This window comes from Equus asinus, chromosome 13 (assembly GCF_041296235.1).
Source record: "Equus asinus isolate D_3611 breed Donkey chromosome 13, EquAss-T2T_v2, whole genome shotgun sequence".
In the NCBI taxonomy this organism is placed as follows: domain Eukaryota; kingdom Metazoa; phylum Chordata; class Mammalia; order Perissodactyla; family Equidae; genus Equus; species Equus asinus.
Genome location: NC_091802.1, coordinates 19,161,152 through 19,180,425, shown reverse-complemented (window position 1 = coordinate 19,180,425; position 19,274 = coordinate 19,161,152). Strand labels below are relative to the sequence as shown.

The window sequence follows — 19,274 nt, the reverse complement described above, 5'->3', positions numbered from 1 at the left end:
ATGTATAGGAAAAAACATAGTACATATAGGATTCTGTGCTATCCATGGTTTCAGGCATCCATTGGGGATCTTGGAATGTATCCCCCATAGATAAGGGGGGACTACTGTAGTTGATTAAAATAAATCAGCTCTTCCTAGCATGAGTCAGAAGCTCCTCAGATGGGCTCTCATGCTTACCTTGATCATAGTACCAAGCAGACTGTACCATCAAGTCTGTTGTGTTGCTTATCTCTTGTTTTTGCTGCTTAACATTCATTGCCTCCCTTTCTGGTAATTGTACCTCAATTGCTGGGAACCAGCCTCTCCTCTACTCACAGTCTATGTGGTTCTGGTGAAGTTGACTCTACTCTGCACTCCACAAATGGAAACTGTTTATCAGGCCTAAGCCAATCAGTGTATGTAGTGCACAACATTCCTCCAGGTCTGGCTCGGGAATGGGCACATGATCCAATTAGAGCCGAGGAGATGCAGCAAGACTTTCTCTGGCATTTTGGAGAAAGAGATTCTCTCATTTTTTAATGAAATTTGATGATGACAATAATGATAACAATAATAATGAAACAGTTAACACTTATTATGTGCTTATTCTATCCCAGGGGGAGATCTGAACACTGAATTTGTTTTCTTTACTCCTCATGACAACTATTTTGTGTAGGTATGATTATTATTCCCTTTTTACAAACGGCGGAGCTGAGGCAGAGAGTTTTGATTAGCTTCTTAAAGGTCTCATAGCCAGTATGTGGTAAGGCCAGGGGTCAAACCAGCTTTCATTCTGAAGCACTACACTCCATTGCCTTGAGACGATGTAAAGACTAGAATTATTGCTGCCTCTTGCTGGGAAGGCCCAGAACAAAGGCAACACAGCGGAAAACACTTCCTGGAGAGGAAACCAGAGCATTTAAGCCCTAAAACTAACTCTGCCCAAAGCCAGCCCTAACTCTCGACTTTTTTTTTTTTTTTTTTTACTTTTTATTGAGATTAGAATCGTTTACGACCTTGTGAAATTTCAGTTGTACATTATTATTTGTCAGTCATATTGTAGGTGCACCACTTCACCCTTTGTGCCCACTCCCCCCACTCCCCTCTTCCTCTGCTGACCACTAATCTGTTCCCTTTGTCCATGTGTTTCTAACTCTGGACTTTTTAACTTGTGTGAGCCAAAATATTCCCATTTTTATTAAATTACTTTGGGTTTGGGTCTCTGTCACTTGTAACCAAAGAATCCTAAATGACTTAAAACTGTTTGTTGGCCTTTCCCACTAGGCAGTGATCTCCTCAAGAATAAGAATGGTATCTTATTCATATCTATATCCACAGAGCCTAGCATAATGCACATAATTGACATTCAATAAATGTTTGCTATCCATCAATTCAATTATTCCATAAACATTTAATGTGGGTCATCTATGTACTAGAAATTCAGTTAGGTGTGGGAGATGGAAATTAGAATTAGTGAATGAAAGCTGTTAACCTGGACTGTATGGAAGAATAGCAACTGCAAAGGTTAGCATCATAGAGAACTCTAGGAAAAAGATGCAGACACGTGCTAAGGTTCCCAGGAAGTTGCTGTCACCTTGACACTATATGCCTGGCTGATGGGCATTTTCTGGGTTCTTCCACATGCCAGAAATATTCAGGGTTATCTAAGGTTCCAAGAATGTCTGGAAGGCATCTGCCTCCCAAACTGACGTACATACCAGATTTATACCTAGCTCTGTCATACAAACCATGTGTTTTCTGCTGTGCTTCTCTGTGTTGCTTGAGTCTCAAAGGTATATTCTGTAAAATGAGTATGCCCTGCCCATTTCTCAGGGTTATGGTGAAGCTCAAAAGAGGTCACAGATATGGGGTTCTGTTGTATCCAGGTGATAGTTGACTTCTTTTCCCTGACCACAGCAAGTGCTAATATATGCTACTCTAGCTAGCATTCCCACAAAACCATATCATTTGGCCTCACCAGCAGTTCTATTCTACTTGTAGCGAACATCTGTTGTTTTTGTCTGTCCATAATTTCTCTCTTTTCTTCTGGCAAAACGTACCCTATATCCCATTGGGGAATTTCTTCTCCATCATTCTTGCAGTTCTTGTGGAGCTCTTATTCTGAGCTTCTTGCCACAGGGTGGGCACACAATCCCAGCTGGGGCAATCAAAATGTCTCACCCCTTGGTGGAGCAACTAGCCCATGGAAAGGCATACAACACAGGGCCCAGCCTGCACCACTCAGAGCTGTTCCTTTGGATTTTACATGAAGTTATGTGAGAGTGAGAAGCTTTCCTTTGTCTTTGGGGTCACTAAACTAGGATGATGTAAATCTGGACTTCTTTGTTCACACCTCCCACTCTACTCTTCCCTCACCCTGGTCCCACATCTCTCTGCTACATGGAATAAACTACTAAGATGGAAGTTCTCCTCAGTGTGATCCAAGTGAAGCCTACTTAAACCTCTCATAGAAACATGTCTATGGTCCATAAGCCCCAAATTCTTATCCATTCATCTTCACGAAGTCCCAAATGTCTTCAAATTCCACATTTACAGTATTCTAACATTTCCTTGTTGAGAATACTTACGAAGAGGAGAAATAAAGGATGAGTTTCATGATAACCATTTAAATGGTGTCATTTGATAAGTAGATTAGACCTCTGTCTCCTGCTCAGGGGTTTTGGGCAACAGGTTATGTAGGAAAGTTCACATAGCAGACAAGCTTAAGTGGTTGTACAAACCTGAACTTTCATACAGGCACTCTTGTCACTACTTATCATAATCCAACATATTACTAAAGGAAGCATCTGGTTAAAACTAATATTAGAAATCTCTTTGATTCATTTCCTGTGTGTAGACAGTATCACGGCAGCATTCAGTGTTAGGGTATATTAAACTAGGTAGCAGCAGTGGGAACCACCTGAACCCCCCGTTTATACTCTCCCCAGTACAAACACAGGCAACCTTATAACAAAATCCAATCTATAGAGAAAAATGGCCAAGCGATTAGGAGCTGGGTATGGTGTGTAGAGACAGATAAAGGGGAGAAAGAAAGAGACAAACACCAACAAAATTCTTTTAGTTCCTGAGGCGTTGGACTTTTCAGTTACGGGGTCTTATAAATTCCTTTTTTTTCCTTAAGTTGATTTGAATTGTCAATTTTAACCAAAAGACTTCTCACTAGTATAGTATTACTACTTAGTAAAGAAAAGGCTAAAGAGGAGGCCCAAAGACAATCCTGGGCCAAAAAATATCAACGTTTTAGATGTTTTGATTGTCAGCTGTTTCTGTTTCACATTCTATGTGGTACAACTGTGGTAGAAATTTGTGTAGTGTCTTTTTTTTTTAATCCTGGCAGACGTCAGCCAAAGAGAAGGGCATGACAAAATCACCAATTAGTCCTGAAGATACATTCCAAAAACCTCTCAGTCCACAAACATGCTGCCCAACCCTTTCCACATTCACAGATGTCCCAGGCAATCATGATGCACTGACCATGGGTTGCCTGCCAGAGGATAGTGTCAGAGAAGTGGGATGAATATTTACCCCCTTACACATAAACAATAAGAGCTAACACTACAACATTTTCCATGGGCTGGGCGCTTTATATACTGTCTTATTTAATCCTCACACAATCCTCTGAGGAAGGTATCGTTAACTCCATTTTACAGATAAGGAAATGAAGGCTCAGCCTTGTTATGAAACTGCCACAAAGTAACATAGTCACTGACCCTACAAGTGCTGGAGGTAGGACTCCACAGTCAACGTTTTTAACTCCTGCTATACTCCCCTCACATCCTCTGCTTGATAACTTCAGGGCTGGATTTCTTTTCGACTCTGATGCAGCTGCTCTAACTTATTCATGGCTTACTGCAGATGCTTAACTGATAGATACCTGAGAATGAAAGGTTTCTAGGTCAGGATTTTCTTGAACTGAATTGTATTCTACCATCCCTAGGGTGCCTTGGCCCAGCATTTATCTATTTCTGTGGGTTAAAATGGAAGAATCTGCTGCCTCTATACACAGGGCATTTTTAAAAGATTGGCATTTTAAAAAGATGTTCACAAAATGGATCCAATTATATGGGAATACAGAGCTCAGGAACAACTCTGTACATGATGAGCTTTATTTTTCCAGCCTGTGAAACTATACTCACATCAGGCAGCCTTCTGTAGACATGTGTGAGTGAAGTATGACAACCAGACTTAAACCTGCCTTAGTTGGGGCCTAAAGACAAAAATCTATGGATGTACTGATAATGGACCAGGATGTACTTAATGGGCTTCCAGTAACATATTTATTTATTTATTTGATGATTATCGGTTTCATTGAGTGTCTAATCCCTGGTTTCTAAACTGGAAATTCTAAGACACAACCTTCTCATCAACTACCCTCTCATACACTCAGCTTTATTGGTTTTTGCCTTGTATCGTGAGGAGTTACAGATTTCCATAAGTAATCACAATATTATTGCAAAAAATTTACATACTAGCTAATGCTGGATGGAGATATCACCACAACCAATGAATTTCACCCCAGATTTTAGTAGGAATCTGGTAGAATACCCAAAGAGTTTCCTCTTTCTGCTTCTAAATATGCGTGTATGCACACACACACACTTAGAAATTCAAGTCATCTGTACATATTATTGGCATCATTCCTGTAATGACAGATTTTTGAACTAAAAGAATTCTAGAGATTACTTTAGTCTATTGCAGTTAGATAGGAAACTGAGGCCCAGAAAAGTAAAATTAAGGTCTGGTTCAGTGCATCATTTGCTCATAGGTTGTTTTGCATTGTTATTTAAAAGTTTCGTGCATGCAGATCTTATCTCTCTATAAGATTTTGAGTTCCTAGTGTGAGGAGAGGTTTGAGGAAGGGGACTAGGAGGCAGTGAAAAACACAGGGGCTTAAAATTCAGGTTGAATCTGTACTTTAATTTTAGCTCTCCACTTACCAGCTGAGTAATGTTGCACAAAGTTACTTAACTTTTCTGAGCTTTCCTCCTCTGTAATGGGAACATCATCATCTTCATCCTTTTTTCAGGGTTGTTGGGAAGATCAAGGGGATAATGAATGTAAAGCCCTTGCTTCATACAGTTTGTGGCAGAGAGTAACTCTATGAATATTAGTTCCATTTGCCCCTTCTGTATTTTACTTAAGCCGAACACACAGTAGGACTTCAGCAGGTATTTGTTAAATTGAGTTGAACATGACTTGATCTTTTACTGAGTGACAATACTGAAAAGACAGTTTCATTGGATACACATCCATGTCAGTCAGTGCACCCACCCACATATTGACAAGCTATCTTTTCACATGCAGATACATGTGTGACAACAAATATACTGACATTACACATGGTCAGGCATCTCTTACACACACTAGAAACGTGTACATGGCATCAAGCTGTTCTCAGTTGCTGGCGCCAGGAGTACAATGTGGTGGAAAGAGAGTGTGCTTTGGATTCACTCACGACTAGGTTCAAATTCTAGCTCACCACTCACTTAGTAGTTGTGTGATCTTGGTCAAGTGATGTAAGTACTCTGAACCCCGGTTTCCTTACCTAGAAAATGGAGGTATACTAATAGTACTCACCTCAGAAGGTTGTCGTGAGGATTAAATAAAACAATGTATGGAAAGGGCTTATTCTTAGTTTTGTCACTGCGTGGGTAACTTTCCTATGAAGGTCAAAACACGGTTGGTACCCATTCTTCTCCCCACAGCTTTCTGACCCCAGTTTACAAGCTCAAGGGATCCCTAACTGGGATATGAGAAAGCATCTGAGGGAGGTGACACTTGAGCAAACCTTGAAGGATATTAGCCAATTAGAGAAGACATTTCAGGCAGAGGAATGCAGTGCTACATCCTGAAGACAGCACATTGATAGTTAGCAAAAGCATGAATAATAGTTCAGGATTGTGGGAACATCCTAAATAAGACTAGAGAGGTATGCAGGGTTTTTTTTTTTTTAAGGAAGATTAGCCCTGAGCTAACATCTGCTGCCAATCCTCCTCTTTTTGCTGAGGAAGAGTGGCCCTGAGCTAACATCCATGCCCATCTTCCTCTACTTAGTATGTGGGACGCCTGCCACAGCATGGCTTGACAAGCAGTGCATAGGTCCATATCCAGGATCCAAACTGGCGAACCTGGGCCACTGAAGCAGAACGTGAGGACTTAACCATTGTGGCACCAGGCTGGCCCCTGTTTGGATTTTATTTGAGGGCTTTGGGGAGCCATGGAAGAGTTTTAAACAGAGAAATGACATATCCTGTTTTTAGAAATTGTATTTTAGGAAGATTAAAACCATTCACCTCGGGGCTGGCCCCGTGGCCGAGTGGTTAAGTTCGCGCGCTCCGCTGCAGGCGGCCCAGTGTTTTGTCGGTTCGAATCCTGGGCGCGGACATGGCACTGCTCGTCAGACCACGCTGAGGCAGCGTCCCACATGCCACAACTAGAGGAACCCACAACGAAGAATACACAACTATGTACGGGGGGGCTTTGGGGAGAAAAAGGAAAAAGTAAAATCTTAAAAAAAAAAAAAAACAAAAAAACCATTCACCTCAGTAGAGAGAATGGGGCACCCTGGGGTGCAAGGAGAGTAGCCAGAAGGCAATTACAGTACCCCAGGTGAGAAAGAGAGGCAGAAGCAGTGGGGATGAAGATATAGATAAATCAGAGAAATGTTCTGGACTTAAAGCCACAGGAAGTCCAACATCTGCAACCATTCTAAACATTGACTAATTATTTTCCTATCAATGATGAGTGTAATTTTCTTTTTTTTGGATAAAATTTTAAAAATTAAATAACTGATATGTTTTGCAGTATCTGCTAATCATCCTTTCCTGTTGAACAACTTTGATGTTGGAATAAGCCCATGTGAATGTATGTGTGTGTGTGAAATTTGAAGAATTTGAGGAGGGAATTCTATCAGCACCAGATCAAAGGCACAGATCTGAAATAATAATCATGAAAAAGATAGCCAGCATCTCTTAAAATACCCTGTGTGCTGGGGAAACCAAGATGGGGGCAACTGCAATTTATTGTAGAGGCAGAGGTAAGTGTGAGAACGAGGTAGTGGCAGACATAAAATACTATAAAAATACCACCTACGGCTGGCCCCGTGGTGGTAAGTTCATCGTGCTCCACTTTGGCGGCCCAGGTTCACTGGTTCAATCCTGGGCACAGACATATACCACTTGTCAACCGCGCTGTGGCAGTGACCCAAATATAAAGTGGAAGAAGATTGGCACAGATGTTAGCTCAGGGCTAATCTTCCTCAAGCTAAAAAAAAGAGGAAGATTGGCAATGGATGTTAGCCCAGAGCTAATCTTCCTCAGCAAAAAACAAAACAAAAAAACACAACGCCCCCCCCCCCCAAAACCACACCACATATACTACATCAAACCTTTGGATTTAACTACCAGTTTATAAGAAATGTGGGCACTGAAGCAAATATGAAATTACATCATGAGGATGTAATTGGCCAAGTCTGGAATGTGGAAAATTCTACAAGATATGTAATGTGATTTCTTTAACAAATAAACTGCATACAAGAAAGAAAGAAGGAAGGAAAGGAAGGAAGGAAGAAAAAAAGGTGAACTGTTACACATGAAAAGAGACTTAAGAGACATATTTATCAATCAAATGCAAAGTATAGAACTTGTTCAGATCCTGATTCAGATAAATGGACTGTAAAAAGACATTTTGGAAACTGTAGTTTCCAAAAAGTTGCATTTTGGAAAAATTGCACATGGATAGGGTATTAAATGATATTAAGGAATTATTGTAAAGTGCGATAATGATCTTGTGGTTATATTACAACAAAGTCTTTGTTAGAGATACGTATTGAAGAACTCACAGCTCAAATGTTATGACGGGTTACTAGAGATTTACTCAAAAATACATCAGGGGGAAAAAAAGGTTGTGGGACAAAAGGTGAAACAAGAATGATAAAGTGTTGATAATAGTTGAAGCTAGGTGATGGACACATGGAGCTTTATTATTCTATCCTACTCCTTTTGTGTATGTTTGAAATTTTCCATAAAAAATTAAAAACAAATACTACGGGAAAGCCAGAATCTCTTTCCATTCCCAAACATATGAAATAACGAGAACATTCTTGCTGTAACAATTTCATAAGAAGGGATCAAGATTGGAGGGGTATCATTTAAAGGGTGAGTGGAAGGAGAGAGGCCCTGGGGACAGGAGGGTAGAAGGAAAACTGGTTTTGAGTGGTGTTGAACAAGCCAAGGAGGAACACAGTTTCAGGACAGAAGGATCAACCATGTTAAATATGGCATATGTTAAGAAGGAAAGGATTAAAATGACTCCACTAGACATACAACTAGGAGGTCACTCTTGACCTTGGCAAGATCAGTTTCAGTGGTGGTGGGAAGACAGGCAACCTTTCCAATTTGACTGTGAAGAGGAGAGGTGAAGATCGTAATCTTTCTTTTTCCCCCAAAGGAGAAACTAGGGCATTTTTTTTTTTATTCTGAGGGGAAGTTGCCATTTGAGAATGTTTAACAACATAGGTGAAGAGAGGAATAACTGACTGACTCACAGAGCAAGGACCCTTACTACAAGAGGAAATATTTAGAACAAATTGATGTATATCTCACTGAAGCAGATAGCTTGTTTTTCTGATCATGGCCAGTTTACTTTCCTACTTTACTGTAACTCCCACAAACTGTTCTGGAGTATATTTTTACTCATAAGTCTCATACAACAGATATATTTATGTCAGTTTTATTGCGTGAAGAACTAAGATTTTTTATGACTGCACTTTAGGCACACCTTTGGGTTCTTGAATAAAATTGCACTCTTCGTAGGGTTTTCCCTTAAAAAAAGGTTTTCCGCCACAAAAAAAATGAGAAGTTCTACCTCTTCCCTGCATTGGGACCCTTAGGACTCTTTAGTTTGTCTACTATTCTTGTTTCAAAAACTTCACTCAACCTACTAAAAAAAATCCACAAAAACTTTTCAAGAATTTGTCTTTCCCATCATCACCAACGTATAGGGTGATTAGGTCTGCATTTCCAACTCTTATTGCCATTTCAAAGATTATTACAAACTATTAGAATCTCCAAAGCCAATTACATACTGATTACGCTGACCAGTTTACGTCCGAATTCCACAGAGGAGTTGAACTAAGATGGGTAAGACTCAGATATTCTACACGTCAGGGCAAACTTCTCATTCTCAGCGTTACTGGGGGGCGGATGTTTCGGGAGTGGGAAGAGGGAAAAAGGAGGAGAGCAGAGAAGCTCCTCTTTCTCAGATTTCAGGGTGACATGAATGCACCTGACATCCGCGTGGCATAAGAGCTCCGCCAGCTGACTGAGGCCGGGCTGGACAGGGGCTGGGACTCCGGGCCAAACGGACGACTCCGCCCAGTGCAAGCACTCGCGCGCTCCCGTGAGGGCGCGCACGCGTACGCAGTCGTGTCTCGCGCAGGGCCGGGCCTGTCAGGCGAGAAATCTCGCGAGATCGAAGACTGGGATGACTGTCGGGAGGAGGGGAGTGGTGTTGGGGAAGGGGGGGAACCTGGGCAGCGGCCGGGTTCTGTGGCTTCAGGGCTTGGGGAGAGAGAGAGGGAGGGTGGCAAAGAGAGTGAGTCGGTGCCGCCGCCTGCCTGAGGAAAGAGGAGGGGTCCCGCTTGCCTGCGCCCTTCGCGGGCCGAGAGTGCGAGGCAGCCGCGAACCTTTGAGGCCTCCCGGCCCCTGGGGACCCCGCCCCACCGCCGGCCGGCCGGCCCGCGGCCTCTCTTCTCTTTGTGAGCGCCCCCTTCCCAGGGGTGGTGGTGGTGGCGGAGGGCTGTGCGTGGGCCCGCCCGCCGAGGGGCCGCGGCGGGGGACCAAGAGGGCCTCGGCTGTGTGAGGACGGGAGGCGGCCGAGGCCCGGGCCGGTTCCCCCGAGGCGGCGGTGGCGGCGGCGGCTCCCGGCTCTCGGCACTTCCCCGCGCCATCTTAGCTGAGCCCAAGCGCTGAGGGCGCCTCTTCGACCCCAGTCGTCCCCTCGCCCCCCCCCCCCCCCGCCCCTTGTCGCAGAGCTTGGGCTGGGCGGCTCGCTGGGGCTCCGGGGTGGGGGGGGCGGCGGTCCGTCGCCAGGCCCCCTCCTCCTCCTCACTCCTCGCCCTCCAGCGGAGCGGCTACCCGAGCGCTGCAGGGGGCTGCGCCTGCCTACTCCGCCCCGGACCTCTCGGCGAAAGGGTAAGGGCACCTCTGCTTTGGGAAAGGGAGACTTGGAGGGGGCGGGGAAATTCGGCCCACTCTGGCCTCTGCGTGGGGCGAGGGATGTGGGGGTGGGGTGGGGGAGGGAGACAAGGAGGGTCTGTGATTCTGTGGGTGGGGTGAGGAAGCTGGGGAGCTGGGCGCCCTCCCGTTTTGAGGGGCAAGAGCAATTACATTCCTCTTTCCTGAGGGTCACCGGAAGGGGTGGTGGAAGGGGATGTCTCGTGGAAGGTGTGGCCCTCACAGGGAGACTGGGTTGATGTGCACCCCGATTTAAAGGCGCGAGGTCCCTTTCCCTTCTGGTCCCTCTGCTCCTCCCTCTCCCTCTCCTTTGTAGTGTCTGTGTTATTCTTGGGAAGGGAGACTGCTCTGGGTAGCCTGCTGGATGGATTCCACCCACCCTCGGGAAATCTATACTCCTCTTCCGTAGGGGTGATGGAAGCATTTCTCTCCCCCTACCCTTCCCCCTTCCCCATCCTTTAGTCTGCTGCAATGCTGCAGAAGTCCAAGGCAGTTTCTTCATACACAGGCCCGTGTATACACTGAAGGGAGGGGGAGTAGGGGAGGGAAGTAATGGCGCTTCCCTTGGAAAGGTTACCCTTTTTCCTTCGGTTTTTAAATCGATAACAGTACCGGTTTATACTCTTCCCCTGAGATCTGGCCCTAGGAAGTGTATCTGTTCCTGTTCTTATTGTTGGGGGATATGGCCTCTCGAGAGGGACCCTGCCATGTTAGAACAGTTTTGATGTCTCTTTCGCTCTCTTTTAAACAGTGGGGTGACATTTTTTTTAGTGAGCATATTGAGTTTTCGTTAGGATTAAAAAAATAATACTTTTGTCCCCTCTCATTTTTTCTTTTTTTTTCTTCCTATGACTTTTGTACTTCTTGAAGAATTATTAAAGATTATTGCATACAGACGGACATTCCTTCTCCCTGAGCTGTGAATTTTTAGGGTTAATACTATTTTGTAGAACACTGAAATTGAAATTTTCTGAAAATGATTAGGTTACAAACCTTTCTATAGCAAATTCTTTTGTTTCTTAAATGAAAAAATAATAAACGTTAATTTGACTAATTATGCTGTGATAGAATCTATATTCTGTAGTCATTGTCATTTTTCCACTTGTTTGTCTCATGTCGTATTTGTTTAAAACAAATCATCTAGTTTACAGTAGTACTTGTTGGTTTGTCCTTAGTAGAGTAGAAGTAAATAAAAATAAGAATTTTATTTTTATTTTATTCTGCAAGTGTGTTGCTGAGTGCTTTTTTGTGACCAAAGAGTAGTTTTGAAGTCTGTCGATGATACTTTTTTAAGTATTTAGATTTACTGATGAAGTGATTTCAAAATGTTCCATATACAGAATTAAAGAATTTTTTCACAAAGTGATGAACATGACTAAAATACGTACAGGTGAGAGTTGTCTTGATATTTTACTAACAAGTTGTATTTGGTGTTTAAGCTTTACTTAGTGGGTGACTTATTTTTAAATATTTTGAAAGGCCATCTACATTTAATGTTGTCCGTTAGAACTTTTTTGGTGTGTTTGTTGCATTTTGAAACCTGTTTAAGACAGGAATTTAAAGATAATAATAGTAGTGTTAGGCACTCATTTAGTTTCTCTCATCTTATTTCATTATTTTGATATAGGGAGACACATTAAGGATATGTTAAATTAGTTTTATTTTTCCACAGCCTTGCTTTATTCCTTTTTGATTATCTGAATTCATTTTAAGTTAAACAACGCTTCTCATTTGAATCTTTATTTCATGACACAAAGCTGCATGTTGTGGTGTGTAGAGTTTTCTCCTATATGGCAAATTGTGCCATAAAGTTTAATTCTCTATGTTAGGGTTTGTTGTGGATAATTAATTCATATATACTAGCGTGTATAAACCCAAGCATACTGCTCAGTAAAGAGTGACTGTTTTTATCTTGGAAAGATGCAGGCAGAGACGATTTATCAGTAAAGGCTAGAAAACTCAAGATTGTACACGGGTTATAGGTAAACTACTTGGTATGTTTCAGCATGCTAGAACTGAGAGTTACTCTTTAGGACGACTAAGAAGAAACTCTGTTTTCCATAGCTGTTAGGAATTCTGCCTAAAGTGGGAATAGTATGTTGGTGATCAATTAGGTAAATTCATTATTAAGGAAAAATTGCCTGAGGGTTATTTCAGCTGACCTCTGATGCCATTGTCAGAAAGGAATACTGAGAGCTGTTAGTCTGGGTTGGTCGATTCCAGATTAGTATGGTACTTCTTATGTTTCTACATAGTTCATCCTCAAAATGGCAGTGTACATCACTTCCTGTTCTTTCACAACTGGCTTTTTCTCTGGATTCCCTTTTAATGACTTAATTTTTGGCATTCTGATATCTGACTTGTTAATTTGGTTATAATTCTCATGTTTTATAGATGGAAGAATTTCTAAGAATCAGCTGGGTTTAAAGCCTTTGAATAGTCTAGGATTATCTTGACAATAAACTGCCTTCCAAACTAAAGGATAGTTTCTCAAACAAATTTGAGAGGTTTTAAAGAAATACAACAGTGTACATGACCAAAAGTATGAGTGAACTGAGTAGAAAATAATTATTACATTTTCTGTAATACAGATTTTGGGAGAATTGTGGATATGGCAATTAATTGAATGTGTGTTAATATAAAACAAGCTTTCTGTATGTCAAGGCATATACATGATATTTGGTCCTATGTTATGATGCCATCCCACTAATAAGAAAGAAACTGATCAGTTACAGAATATGGGAAAGACTGGATGCTCTTAACTAACCATAAAGAGTATAATTTATTTTAAGAATTTGCTGGTACTTAGTAGATATGAATACTTAGTTAATCCAGAAGTTATCTAGGGGGCAACTGTTGGCATTGAAATTAGAGTTGAGATTAATCTGTCATTCAAATTACTGGAAATAAATTCTGTATTTTTCACTTGACTGATTTGTGTATTAAAATCAGTTAATTTTTCCTTTTATCTCTTTTTCATTATCAGTAGTCTCTATTACTTATAATAAGTAAACTCATACTAATTTAACTTTTTAGAAATTAGAAGCTTTTTTGTATGTATTAGATAAGGGCTGCTGTTCAGTTCAGGATTGTATATGAATGAATCTTTTCTAAAAAGTGTTATTTCTAGTCAAATCTTGCGTAAAATTAACATTGTTCCATTAAATAGAGTGCCAACGTTTGTTCATCTGCCTTTAGGTTTCTGTACTTGTTCATGGCTGGATTATTTGTTGATATTCTTCAAGATTTCTTAAATGTAAGTGAAAAAGATACAAACCTGTATTATTTCATTCCATTATATTCCATTGTTAGATTAAAGTCTTTTAATTTTTAGTGATAAAAATTGATGTTTAATTTCGTTAAAGATATCTCATACCTTCTAAAAAAGTCCATATGAATTAAAGAGTTCTGTGGAGGGACTAGAAACAATTATTTTCAGTTGGAATGTATCTGTCAACATTTGGTAACAATTATTTATCTATCAGTCTCTTCCATTTGTGCTGGAAGCAGACTTTTTGTTCTGAAATAGAATCTAAGGCTGCATTTTTTTACCCAGTGACAAAATTAAATGACCCCTAAAAGGTGGAAACGTTTTTCAAAATATAAGTGCCTGGCATGTAAATAAAGTAAATAAAAGTATAAGTTACTAAGTTACTATAATAGATATATAGCCTCTTCAGAATGCCAATCTCAGTGATATTATTTAAACATAACTACATTTATTTGGCCTCTAAGTTATGTTTAAACTGAGAAGGGGCTAATTTTTTTCTTGTGATAAAATTATTCAATATGATAGTGTTATACAGATTTAGAAGTAGATGAATTACTTCATTTAGAAAAACACACAAAGTTTAGTTTCAGAGAAAAGCGTTAACAAATAATGGAATGGAACAAAATATTCTGATTTGCAGCCACCAAAAATAATAGACACTTAATATACCTTAATTTCACCATTTATTAGCTGTGTAACTTCTTTATGTAACTTTTTAAGCCTCACTTTCCCTGTCTATAAAATGAAGATAGTATCTACTTTACAGGTTGTTAGGTTTAAATGGGATAACCCTTGTTAAATACTTGACATATTGCCTGATACATAGTAAGCACTCAATAAGTTGTTGGCTATCACACACTAGCTACTTAGTGTTTACAAATGAATACAGGGAGTCTGATATTTAAGAATGAGTTGCTTTCTGTAATTTTGATTTGAAGTTGGATTTATACGTTTGGAGCTCAACATATATTTTTGGAAGAAATGGTGAGAATTTCTGACTAAGGGTGGCTTACAAATTTTTTGTGCCTATAATAGACTACTATGTAGTTCTACAAGAGATTTGCTTTTTCCTTTGTTGAGTATAAAGTCTGTCCTCAAGAACAAAATTTCCTTTCCTCTTCGTACTTCATTTGTTTAAAAGTCATTTGGTATCACTTTTCCACCTCCTGGAGCTCTTTTCATCATCCCTGGCTTTTCACCATCCAAAGTACTCATGCTCTCCTAAGCTTTTTTTAGGTATCCTCTATAGGTGTGTCCTCACCTTGCAAGTGCTTTGTATTCCACAGTGTATTAATTCAGCAAACATTAAGTGATGATTATGTGCCAATAAGATATGGTCCCTGCCATAGAGGAATTCTGTCTTTTATTTTTTTCCACCTCCTGAATAGTTGTCTCAAACTAGATATTCATAGGAAAGTGAGGACCTTCATGTGGTTGCCAGTTCCTCTAAGCCGTGCTTTTCAAACTAGGTTGGCATCTATTAATGGCTTGTGAATTTAGTGGGTCACAGTAACAATTTTTTTAAAAGAAAAATAATGGGAAATAATCCGAGTGTGGTGGTGTAAGTAAGGTGAGCATTGTAATGGGAAGCTTTTTTTTGTTGTTGTATTTTCATGTGTTCTGGGTGCTCAGTTAAATTATTTTGAAATTTCTTTGTCACCTCATCCGTTTTACTTCTAATCTGATGTCTCTGAAGTATGATTTTGCTTGTTTTTTTTTTTTGGCAACTTATTTTTTCTTTTTCTTTCAACAACTCTACTTTCAGTCTCTCCTGATTCTAGTCTCTAGTCTCTTTGGTAGTTATGTTGCGCATATTTACCTTTCCTAGGTCTCCAAGCTTGTAAGGTACTCAGGGATTCTGTCTAAAAGAACCTGGGGCAGGAATACCAGCAGTTTTGGGTGTGATGGTAACTTCTGAGGTTACCATATTGGGGAACACGTGTTACCACACATCTAGTGTCACATCCTATATGTGTGAGTGAAGTTTCTCATGAATTGCAGAATTTATTTTTTAAACAAGGAAAACTTTGGGGCTGGCTCCGTGGTCTAGTGGTTAAGTTCAGTCAGCCTTGTGGCCTAGTGGTTAAGTTCGGTGTGCTCTGCTTTGACAGCCCAGGTCAGGTTCCTGGGTGCCAACCTACACCATTTGTTGGCGGCCACACTGTGGCTGCGACCCACATATGAAATAGAGGAAGATTGGCACAGATTTTAGCTTGGGGCAAATCTTCCTCAAGCAAAAAAAAAAGAGAAAACTTTTTATTGGGAGCATATTAAGAAATATCTTTTATTTTTACTTGGTAGATTTAATTTAAAAATATTAATTGCAAATACATATTTTAATAAGGTTTCTTATGTGACTATTTAAATGAGTAAATAAGTATATTAAGTATATTTTTAAAATTTCAGTGTGTTTCAGTGCATTACATCTAACCATGTCGTTATGTTTTGGTGAATGTTTTTAATCCACTTGTAGTAGTGATGAGTCTCTTGTATTTGGGATTGATTTCTTCTCACTTATTCCCATTGAGACTGAGAAGGAGGTTTCAGAAAAAGTTGATGAACAGTGTTACTAAACAGGTCAAGGTTTTTTCTTTTTTACACATGGGAATTTAGTGTCACTCAAAATTGGAAAAACTTTGTTTTTACCAAAAGTATCCATATCCTTGATTGTAAAGACTAAAATTGCTTATTAACCTATGTTTGTACTTACTCTTCATTGTTGCACAGAAACTCTGTGTGGTATGCGTTATAGTATTTAATATATAGTGTTTAAGTAATCTCATGTTGTGTAAATGGTAGATATGATTGTGATGTTTTATAGGGACCATCAGATTTTAGGAATACAGTATTTCAGTTGGTTTTGTTTCTTAGAATTAAAGGATTCTGAGTCCCAGAAGGGCAATATGATGTCCTCACTTTCAGATTCTTTACCTTGACATAGTTGTTTATGATGATAATTTTTCCTTTATCTAGAAGAGCACAAATAATTAGAAAATAGAATAACGAAAGATCCTTTTATCTTCAGTTTAGATGCTGACAAAATATTTTTGTGTATTATGTATGAATCTTCAGTTCTGTGAAATAATGCCTTAAAACTTTAATCAAGAGTAAAAGGATTTTAAGAAGGAAAAGATGTGAAAATTTCTATTTAGGAAAGAAATGTTCTGTAGTAGAGAAATTTGATTGCTAGCAATAGAAAGTATAGAATTTAGATATTTCTTTGTTTATGTGACATTTTGATTGAACTAATTATACGTATACCTACTAACATATAGTAAACTGATTGGAGAGAGCCACTACGTTCAAGAATAGCATTGTTTTAGAGGAAAATAAAAATGTTGATACATGAATTTTGTTTTTGTAATGTGTATTAGATAATTCAGTACTTTAGAAGAGTAAATTTCACAAGAGAGTTTATTGTTGTAGTAAAAGCTGTTATACCAAAACTGTAAATAATGGATTGTTACCAAATGAATTTTTTCTTTCTCTGGTTGAATACTTATGAAGTAGATGCTGTTTATTATTTAACATCCTTAATTATCATTTATAAAATAAATGATAAGGATGGCGAGTTTTTTTGTTCATTTTGCTTTATTTTTGCATTTAGTAGTTTTAATATTGGAACTGAGTTGGATTTTGTGCCTGTAAGGAGGGCCAAATGGGTTTTTGAAAAAACTTTTTTTAATCAACGAGAATAGACCTACTTTGGAAGTTTTATGTTTTGAGAACTTTAAACAGAAATCAAATAAGGAACTTTTATTTCTATTTATCAGATTTGGAGTGTAGGTATTTTAATAATGTATCATTCTTTCAAAATTTTACCTTAAGTTAGAGAAGTAGCCTCCCAGTATTTTACAGTCTGTCTACTCTAAACAACTAAATTTAACAAGGCATCTTGCTAATTTAAGAGCCTTGAAAATACAGAGTTTTGTTCAACCTTTCACATGATGGCATGGAATATATTAGGGTAGGAATGGCAAAATAGATACAGTAAGCAAACATCTATAATGTGTTATATGACTATCTTTGAGGTGGTAAATCCAGTGGTTAACAATAAAATGGCTCTATTATTGAGATATGAAATGTTTATTAAATAATGCAAAAACTTTTTTTTACAATAAATATGTTAAGGTACACCATTGTGTGTTTTAACATAAATTACATTAGATTAAAGTTAGGTGAAATGCAACTCAACAACAAAAAATCAAACAACGCAAACGAAAAATGGGCTGGAGACATGAACAGACATTTCTCCAAGGAAGATAAACGGATGGCCAATAGGCACATGAAAAGATGCTCATCATCGCTGATCATCAGGGAAATGCAAATCAAAACTACACTAAGATATCACCTTACACCCATTAGAATGACAAAAATATCTAAAACTAATAGTAACAAATGTTGGAGAGGTTGTGGAGAAAAAGGAACCCTCATACACTGCTGGTGGGAATGCAAACTGGTGTAGCCACTATGGAAAACAGTATGGAGATTCCTCAAAAAATTAAAAATAGAACTACCATACGATCCAGCCATCCCACTACTGGGTATTTATCCAAAGAGCTTGAAGTCAGCAATCCCAAAAGTCCTATGTACCCCAATGTTCATTGCAGCATTATTTACAATAGCCAAGACGTGGAAGCAACCTAAGTGCCCATCAACAGACGAATGGATAAAGAAGATGTGGTACATATAAACAATGGAATACTACTCAGCTGCAAAACAGAACAAAATCATTCCATTTGCAGTAACATGGATGGACATTGAGGGAATTACGTTAAGTGAAATAAGCCAGTGAGAGAAGGATAATCTGTGTATAACTCCACTCATATGAGGAATTTAAAAATGTGGACTAAGAACAGTTTAGCAGATACCAGGGGAAAGGTGGGGTGGGGGGTGGGCACAAAGGGTGAAGTGGTGCACATACAACACGAATGACAAACATTAATGTACAACTGAAATTTCACAAGATTGTAACCTATCATTAACTCAATAAAAAAAAAAGTTAGGTGAAATGGTATCTCAAATATTAGTATCCATTATTCTACTTTATCTTATTCAGGTGGCATTATAATAGGAGATAAAACATTTTCATGAAACTGTTCTTTTTTTAATCCTTTTGAAGCGTAGTCATTAAACTATTTGATTTACTCATGCCTAATGTAGAAATCAACTTCAATTTAACACTTTTTTGAGATACTCCCATAGGTTATAATTTATGATTTGGCAAAAAACCAAATAATCCCATTGGAAAATGGGCAGAGGACCTGAATAGATATTTTTCCAAAGATATACGAATGGCCAACATGTACATGAAAAGATGCTCAGCATCACTAGTTACTGGCGAAATGCAAATTAAAACCAAAATGAGATATCAGTTGAGTCCTGTTAGAATGACTATCATCAGAAAGACAGAGAACAAATGCTGGCATAGATGTGGAGAAAAGGGAACACTTGTGTACTGTTGGTGGGATTGTAAATTGGTACAGCCACTATAGAAAACAGTATGGAGGTTCCTCAAAAAGTTAAAAATAGAACTACCATGTGATCCAGCTATTCTACTTCTGGAAATATATCCAAAGGAAACAAAAACACTTAACTCGAAAAGATATCTGCACCCCCATGTTCATCGTGGCATTATTTACAGTAGCCAAGACGTGGAAACAACCTAAGTGTCCATCGATGGATGAATGGATAAGGAAGTTGCGGTATATATATATCTATATATAGATATATATATACACACACAGAATTTTGCTTCCTCAATCAAA

The 19,274-nt window shown here is 39.1% G+C and overlaps 1 protein-coding gene across 4 annotated transcripts in view; it reads left to right on the top strand.

The window, feature by feature from the left end:
• The first annotated feature begins 9,550 nt into the window (after positions 1 to 9,550).
• TAOK1 (TAO kinase 1) overlaps positions 9,551 to 19,274 on the top strand; it is a 145,523-nt gene continuing 135,799 nt past the window's right edge. Inside the window, exons 1-2 of one of the 4 annotated variants that reach the window (XM_044745952.2) lie at positions 9,551 to 10,193; positions 13,434 to 13,491. The gene's annotated coding sequence lies outside the window, so the exon portion shown is untranslated. The remainder of the gene's footprint in view (positions 10,194 to 13,433; positions 13,492 to 19,274) is intronic. The other 3 variants (XM_070482659.1, XM_044745950.2, XM_044745954.2) reach the window with 3 other exon arrangements.